Source organism: Lithobates pipiens, unplaced genomic scaffold, assembly GCF_037356315.1.
Source record: "Lithobates pipiens isolate NorthernLeopardFrog02 unplaced genomic scaffold, aLitPip1_a1.2 Scaffold_22, whole genome shotgun sequence".
NCBI lineage: Eukaryota > Metazoa > Chordata > Amphibia > Anura > Ranidae > Lithobates > Lithobates pipiens.
The window spans coordinates 337,680,328-337,689,562 of record NW_027507784.1 but is presented as its reverse complement, the minus strand read 5'-3'; the positions used below and the strand labels follow the sequence as shown (position 1 = coordinate 337,689,562).

General features: G+C 44.3%; 1 pseudogene; it reads left to right on the top strand.

Moving 5' to 3' along the window:
• The first annotated feature begins 2,229 nt into the window (after positions 1–2,229).
• Positions 2,230–7,552, top strand: LOC143925568 (large ribosomal subunit protein eL42-like; annotated as a pseudogene).
• The last annotated feature ends 1,683 nt before the right edge of the window (positions 7,553–9,235 follow it).

Here is a 9,235-nt window from a genome sequence, read left to right as displayed (position 1 = left end):
CCAGCCCACTTGGCTGCAGCTGCTCCTTTCACTAGTCCTCCTGGCTACTTCTCCACAGTCCACCCAGACTGACACTCTCTCTTTCTCCACAGTCCTCCCAGACTGACACTCTCTCTTTCTCCACAGTCCTCCCAGACTGACACTCTCTCTTTCTCCACAGTCCTCCCAGACTGACACTGTCCCTTTCTCCACAGTCCTCCCAGACTGACACTCTCTCTTTCTCCACAGTCCTCCCAGACTGACACTCTCTCTTGATCCACAGTCCTCCCAGACTGACACTCTCCCTTTCTCCACAGTCCTCCCAGACTGACACTCTCTCTTTCTCCACAGTCCTCCCAGACTGACACTCTCTCTTTCTCCACAGTCCTCCCAGACTGACACTCTCTCTTGATCCACAGTCCTCCCAGACTGACACTCTCTCTTGATCCACAGTCCTCCCAGACTGACACTTTCTCTTTCTCCACAGTCCTCCCAGACTGACACTCTCTCTTTCTCCACAGTCCTCCCAGACTGACACTCTCTCTTTCTGCACAGTCCTCCCAGACTGACACTCTCTCTTTCTCCACAGTCCTCCCAGACTGACACTCTCTCTTGATCCACAGTCCTCCCAGACTGACACTCTCTCTTTCTCCACAGTCCTCCCAGACTGACACTTTCTCTTTCTCCACAGTCCTCCCAGACTGACACTCTCTCTTTCTGCACAGTCCTCCCAGACTGACACTCTCTCTTGATCCACAGTCCTCCCAGACTGACACTCTCCCTTTCTCCACAGTCCTCCCAGACTGACACTCTCTCTTTCTCCACAGTCCTCCCAGACTGCTCACTCACCAGCCCACCCGGCTGACTCCTCAGAGATCTTCTGGATGTGCTGACTCTCTTCCACTAGATTCCTCTGTGTGTTGTAGAGGGTCTTTACAGCATCCGAGCCCCAGGCCTGAGATCACAGCCCCCAGACAAGGGGGCACCCTTAAGGGGCACAGACAGCCTCCTTAGCACTCTATCTCCATCTTCCACCCGACTGCCCCTGCTGGCATCGCCCATGAGTATTTAAGAGATGCCTGTGCCCTGCCAGACCACTTGCTGGGGATCGGCTAGGGCTAGGGTGACCACATTTCCAAACTGCCATTCAGGGACCCCCCCCCCCCCCCAGCATGCACTGGTCATGTGACATCACTGGGTGGCACCGCCCCTTACCCATTTAAGAAATTTCACTTGGCTTACAATGCAGATGGTGGGTGGTCGGGCTTGAGAGCGGAGCAGGGTTTATATGCAACTTTAGTGCCTTAGATAGGCTAACATACATGAAACAAATGCTTGTTCTAACATTGTAGCTGCAGGTGGCCACTTAGATTCAAAGAATGTAATTGTTTTTTTCAGCGTTAGGCTGACATAATTAAACAAACGCTCTTTATATCTAAGGCACTAAAGTTGCATATAAAAAAAAAATTAAAAAATACTTTATACTACAAAAGGTCCACTGTCCATTACACTGACCTACATGACCACTACACTGACCCTTACATTGACCTACCCAATTTCTACACTTACCCTTACACTGACCTACCTGATTCCTACACTAACCCTTACACTGACCTACCCGATTCCTACACTAACCCTTACACTGACCTACCCGATTCCTACACTAACCCTTACACTGACCTACCCGATTCCTACACTAACCCTTACACTGACCTACCCGATTCCTACACTAACCCTTACACTGACCTACCTGATTCCTACACTTACCTTTACACTGACCTACCTGATTCCTACACTTACCCTTACACTGACCTACCTGATTCCTACACTTACCCTTACACTGACCTACCTGATTCCTACACTGACCACTACACTGATCTCAATGATAAATTAATATTGTCAGTCTAAACTTACATTGGGAAGGTATAAATAATAAGTTGCCATCTGAACACTAAAGGTAAATTCACATCCCTCTAAATAGCCATATAAGAAAAAAGGCAGTGCACTAGTACCTAACACTTAAAAACACACACAAATATAAAGCCATATAAAAGTCCAAATAAGTTAGTACACAATAGAACTACAGAGCCCACACAGCAGCACAAGTATCCACGTGGGTGAAGGAAAATCTGTTATCCTTAATGGGTGACAGCGCCCTCCACCACAAGAAATGCTTATTCACATCCAAAAGGTGGACCCCTGAATCAACAGAAGGTCAAAAGCACTTGTCCCACCTTGGGGAAGATATGAATGCCAGCAGCGGGTCTTGATATTCAGATATATTCTAGAACATGCGGGTAAACGAAGTATACTAAGTGCTTTCCGATTTGCTAAAAAAATATTAGTTCATTAAAACAAATACGTACTCACATGAAATCCTCTTGATTTAAAAGTGTATAGTAATACAGTGCCGATTGCGGGTCAGCACAGCAGGATGGCAGCGAGTGACATCATCCAGGTTAGCTGCTCCCTCCACTACACTGACCTACCTGTCCACTACACTGACCTACCTGTCCACTACACTGACCTTCCTGTCCACTACACTGACCTTCCTGTCCACTACACTGACCTTCCTGTCCACTACACTGACCTTCCTGTCCACTACACTGACCTTCCTGTCCACTAAACTGACCACTATACTCTCCACTACACTGACCTACCTGTCCACTACACTGACCACTATACTCTCCACTACACTGACCTACCTGTCCACTACACTGACCACTATACTCTCCACTACACTGACCTTCCTGTCCACTACACTGACCACTATACTCTCCACTACACTGACCTACCTGTCCACTACACTGACCTTCCTGTCCACTATACTGTCCACTACACTGACCTACCTGTCCACTATACTATCCACTACACTGACCAACCTGTCCACTACACTGACCACTATACTGTCCACTACACTGACCTACCTGTCCACTATACTGTCCACTACACTGACCTACCTGTCCACTATACTATCCACTACACTGACCTACCTGTCCATTACACTGACCTACCTGTCCTCTACACTGAGCCACCTGACCACTATAACCTACCTGACCTCTACCCTGACCCACCTACCCACTACACTGACTTCTCTGTGCCCTGCACTGACCTACCTGACCAGTACACTTCTTTCTGCACTACTCACACTACTGACTACTTCCCCACACCCCACACAAACATATGGTAGATTGGTGGATTTCAATCACCACTCCAGGCCAGTACTCCATGTAGATCATCCATAGTCAGATGACTGCTATCCCCGCAGGCCGAGGAATCATGGGGGACAGGGCAGGCTGGACCACTGGAGTCTCTGGGCGGGGGGAGATCCAGTTGCTGAGGAGTCTGCCTCATTGGAGATGTGTGGAGCCTGGAAGAAGTCACTTGGGCTGCCCACCCCCACGCTACACCACTGGGCTGGCCCGGCCGAATTACATAATCGACATTCCGCAATCAATTAAAATCGTGAATGGCTGTATCCGTTTCATTCCGGGACACTGTATTGTCCCGGAATGAAGGTGCCCGGGACCCGGGACAGACCTGCTAATTGCGGGAATGTCCCGGGCAATCCGGGACACGTGGGCACCCTAGCTAGGGCCCTCCTCCATACTTCAAGTAGCTCCTCCTAGACTCCACCCCATACTTCTGGAAGTTTCTCCAAGGCTCCAGAGAGCAGGGGTAGTTACCAGCGGTGCTGTTTGATGAGTCCTCCAGCCTCCGTGAGTAACTTATCCCTGACCCATATTCAACCCAGGCCTGGCTTACCCACACTACAGCTTACAAAAATCATCTACATCTAGCACACTAGAGAGTATTTTATATAAAAAAAAAAAAATCCTAAAAAAGTCCTTCGTTGCAAATCCATCATCAATCATGATGCCCACCTGCTGGTGACTCAGCAAAATTAAACATCCGGGGAACCCAACACACACAACCGATCCTGAAAGTACTGTCATCCAGTGTATAAGGGAAGAGGCTATAGTAGTGACATCATTGACCAAATATGGCCATGGCAGTGATGTCACTGTTATCCTTGCCTCTTTGCTTGCATGGCCATGAATTACCAGTAACCTTGGCGGTGGATAGGGATGCAGCATAGGAACCATTGACTGCGGGAAGCCGTAGAAATACCATTTCTATATATATATGTGATTCTTGGCTCCCCCTGAACAGGGGGCCAAACATGAGCTTATCCCTACTCCCTATAGGAAGATATCACTTGCTCATTAGGTGACATCGTAATCAGAGTAAAATATGTTATTACTGGGGTAGGTATGTCACACGGGGAGCTCCACTTGCATGTTCTGACCAGCGACATGTTAAATGGTTTTGGTGGAATTGATTTTACCTTGAAATTATCGATTTTAATGTCTGCTAAACCTTGTGGAAGCAGAAACATTGAATTTCACTGCTTAAATCAGCTTGCAAATAAAAAAAATGGGAGTGGGGGGGTCAAGTGTATAATAAAGGGTAACTAAAGGTTCGTTTTTTTTAAACAAACTAATCATACTTACCTCCTCTGTGCAGTTGGTTTTGCACAGACTGGCCCCCGATCCTCCTCTTCTGGGGTCCCTCAGCGGCGCTCCTCCTGTTCTCTAGTGCCCCGTTGGAGAGCCACGTTGGAGAGCCGTGTGCCCTGCTGCTGCGTCTATTGATACAGACAGCAGGGCTGGGCCCCATTGGATTTGCGTGAGAGCAGTGGGAGCCAATGGCTGTGCTGCTATCAAGGCCCTGGCTGGAGCTGGTGCACTCACCCCCATCACTGGAAAGACCCGGTTCAGGTAAGTACAAGGGGGGCTTTGGGGGGGGGGGGGCAGCTGCAGCACAGGAGGTTTTTGCATAGCATGCATTAAGCTGAAAAACCTTGAGGGTTTACAATACCTTTAAGGATAGCATGGTTCACTCCCTGTAATGTTTTTATGTATTTTTTTGTTTTGTTTGTTTTTTTTTTTTATATTTGTGTTTGTGTTGAGCACTATTGCTTCACATATTTTAGGTTTTTTTTTTTTTGTTTTTGTTTTTTGCTGTATGATTTTTTTTTAATTCTCTTAAAAAACATTTAACATGGATACTCGGGCTTTAGAGGTGCCACACAGAATTGTGTGTATAAAAAAATAAGACACATTTTATATTTTTCAACATATATTACTCAATAAAAAACATATTAAAGGGTTCTTTGTACACACATAATTTTTAATGCCAAGACACTGTTCTTAATGCTTTTTCTTACACCATTGCCCCTGAAAATGTTTGTTCTCGTCCTAATCTCTCTTTCTCTAATCTTGGAAAATGGTGGAGATGCATCTCAGTTTAATGCTTTTCACAGGCAACATGGTTCGCTTCCTCAGGACAGAACAGTGATATCTATTAAAGCTTTTTTTTTTTTTTTAACTTTAAATGTTTTATTTATTTTCTGCAAAGAAGATACAGAAATCATCTGCAGTAAGTTTAAGAACGGTACTATCTTACATGGTGTTAGACGATTGCATATAATAAAATTTTAAAAAAATACGTAAAGCTTTTCAATACAAATATTTGCCTGGGTTATGTTGTGTACATGATGTTCCACTGGAAATGAGCCGAAAGAAAAATTGTCAAAATTGCCTTTTCCAGAACCCCAAAGTGTCAGGACCCGGATCTGTACCTGTAACCTCTGCCGTGTCTCTTCTTCCTGAGCCACCTGAGATAGTGGACAGGTCCCTTCCTGATTCCTTAGACAACCTTGCTTTGTGTCTTGTTTCTCTTTAACCTCAAATCCTTTCCTCCCATGAACTTCCTGTTCAAGCCATGCCTTTGCACTCCCCGTTTGCCAGATTATTGTGCTGTGTCCAGCCAATATCTCACACTTGTCACTCCTGCTGCCATCCGTATTTTCACTGACACTCGTTACTGACCTTTGTCTTTTTCCTTGACCATGCTTCTGCTTGATCCCAACCTGCAACCACTTGTTACTGTCCTTTTGCTTGTTTAATAGACATGTGCAGAGTGAAATATTTCGTTTCGGAATTTCGTTTTCGTCCGAAAAATAAATTTATTTAGTTACTCCCGAAATTCGTTTTTTATTTATTTCGTTTTTCGTTCAAAAATTGCATTCGTCTAAAAAACCACATGAATTTTCGGTCGAATCTGTCTTTGAAGGCTTATGGTGTCTGTCGAATGTAGAAAGAAGATTCGACGGAGCTGCTAAACTCTATATAGCCTATAGGTGGAGCATTTGACTCCGGAAATGTACGATTGCAGCGTCGTACAGTTTCGATGCTCCGTTGAATATTATTATAAACGTGTGTGTTTTTCGTAGCTTTGTCGAATCTCAGTCATTCATGTTGAATGAATGGTCTAAGCCCTTGTACACACGGTCGGAGAATCCGTCGGAATGTGTCCTATCGGACCGTGTCGTCGGTTAATACGACTGTGTGTGTGGTATGCATCGGACTGATTCCATCGGAATCTCCGTCCGACCCAATTTTCCAACATGTTGGAAATATTTCCCAACCAACTGGGCCGGTCGGACCTAATCCGATCATGTGTAACGAATTTTGATCGGACCAAGTGCCACGCATGCTCAGATCAAATTCCTACATCAAAGCTATTGGCTACTAGCGTGAATGTAGTCCCATCGTAACGAAATTACGTCATCACGTTCTGAAAGATCAGATTTTCGACAACTTAGTCCGACCGTGTGTATGCAACAGTTTCGGACAAAATCCGTCGGACAAAATCCGACGGAGAAAATCCGACGGATTTGGTTGTCGAAATCTCCGACCGTGTGTACAGAGGCTTAGTCTCAGTGTCAGGTGTCATCTTTTCTCTTTGTCGAATCTTTTCTCTCTATGTCGAATATTTTCTCTATATAATTTGGGCTAATAGAGGTAAGGTTAGGCACATTCGACCACAGGTTCTATAGACACAGATTGTTATTGTCAGAATCACGTCGAATCTCCTATTCTATATCGAACTGTTGTAACAACGAAAACGAAAATAAAGCATTTATTTATGTCGGATCTTTCGTTTTTCGGATTCTGCGCTTTCGTTATCGTTTGTCAAAACGAAAATACCTAAAATTCGGACGAAAATGCATTTGGACGAAAACGAATGCACATGTCTATTGTTTACTGACTACAATTCTGCCTGATTCCTACCTGCTATATCTGCTACTGGACCCCAGATTTCTCACCTCCTTGGGAGGTAATCCTAAGGACCATGTCCTGATACTAACACACAAAAAAACCATCTCCTTCTCTTGCGCGGCGGGCCAAGATGGTGAACGTCCCTAAAACCCTCAGAACTCACTGCAAGAAATGTGGGAAGCATCAGCCTCACGAGGTCACCCAGTACAAGAAGGGGAAAGACTCCCTCTATGCCCAGGGAAAGAGGCGATACGACCGTAAGCAGAGAGGTTATGGTGGGCAGACCAAGCCGATCTTCCATAAAAAGGCTATGACCACCAAGAAGATTGTGCTGAGGCTGGAGTGTGTCGACTCCAACTGCCGCTTAGATGTTGGCTATAAAGAGATACAAGAACTTTGAACTTGGAGAAGACAAGAAGAGAAAGGGACACGTCATCCAGTTCTAAGTCGCCGCTTTACTTCTGAAAACCAAATAGAATCTTCAAAATTCAAAAACCCATCTCCACCACCAGGAGCTGTAGTGAATATTGGGTAGTGCTTAGATCTCACACTAATTTTTGCATAATTGTACAACCAAAGCTCCAGAAAGAAAAATTTCAAATATATATATGAATAGATATGTTGCCTTGGTATTCAAATGGATAAGGTGTATCCATTTTTTTAAAAGTTTCGATAGAATGATGAGGAGTTAGAACACTTGCTCGCCTTCTTTGTCATTTGTCCATCTGGTTTGGAGATTCACCCCATCTATTTGTCCTGGTGACTGTGTTACTATGGTATCATTATATTTCTCTGGTCAAAGTGTGTTAAAAAGCGAATAAAAAAACCCAAAAAACACACACATATATATATATATATATATATATATATATATATATATATATATATATATAATAATAAAAAAAATTGAAAACATTTTTTTTTTCGTACTGTCACCAGTTAGTGTCCCTGATCAATGCCACACCAGTTAAATGATGACACTGTACTGTGCTAAAGGTACAGACCGACTTTGCCGCACTGAGGGGCCAATAGATGGGACCATGTATTGTAAAATCTTGGATGAGAACCTTCTTCCCTCAGCCAGAACACTGAAGATGGGTCTTCCAGCAGGACAATGAGCCAAAATATACCTCCAAGGAGTGGCTCAAGAAGAAGCTCAATAAGGTCGTGGTGTGGCCTAGTCAGTCTCCAGACCTTAATGCTATAGAACAGTGATGGCGAACCTTGGCACCCCAGATGTTTTGGAACTACATTTCCCATGATGCTCAACTACACTGCAGAGCGCATGAGCATCATGGGAAATGTAGTTCCAAAACATCTGGGGGGCCAAGGTTCACCATCACTGCTCTAGAAAATGTATGGAGGGAGCTGAAACTTCGAGTTGCCAAGAGACAGCCAAGAAACCTTAAGGATTTAGAGAAGATCTGTAAAGAAGAGTGGACCAAAATCCCTCCTGAGATGCGTACAAAACCTGGTCACCATCTACAAGAAACGTCTGACCTCTGTGATCGCCAACGAGGGTTTCTCCAATCATGTTTTGCTTGGGGATCAAATACTTATTTTACTCACTGAAATGCAACTCGATTTATAACATTTGTATCATGTGTTTTTTTCTGGATTTTTGGTTGATATTCTGTCTCTATCATTTTAAAATACACCTATAGCCCCTTCATTTCTTTGTAAGTGGGCAAACTTACACAATCTGCAGGGCATTAAATCTTTATTTTCCCAACTGTACTTTATCTGGGAACCCGATAAATACAGCTTCCTGAGCCTAAATGAAATAACGAAGTGGAATAATCCTTTTGTTTCCTTGGGACACAATTGACATTCTTCTTCCATTCTCCGTCCATTCTCCGTCCCCCACATCTCTTCCGTCTGATTTTATTGCTAGTTAAAAAAAAAAATTGGCTTCTTCCTCTCTTATTAAAGACGATGGAAAGGTCCGCTCGTTGCAGGCGGAGATCTCTTTTACGCACCCTGGAAGTATCAGAGTGTTTAAGTATTCCGCTATAATATATGGGAGTGTCACAGAGCTGGAATTTTACAGCAAGAGAAAGTGCCGGCTTTACTAGTTTTATTGATCTTTCAAGGTCACGCGCGGAGCTAAATTTTGTTCTCGTAAATAG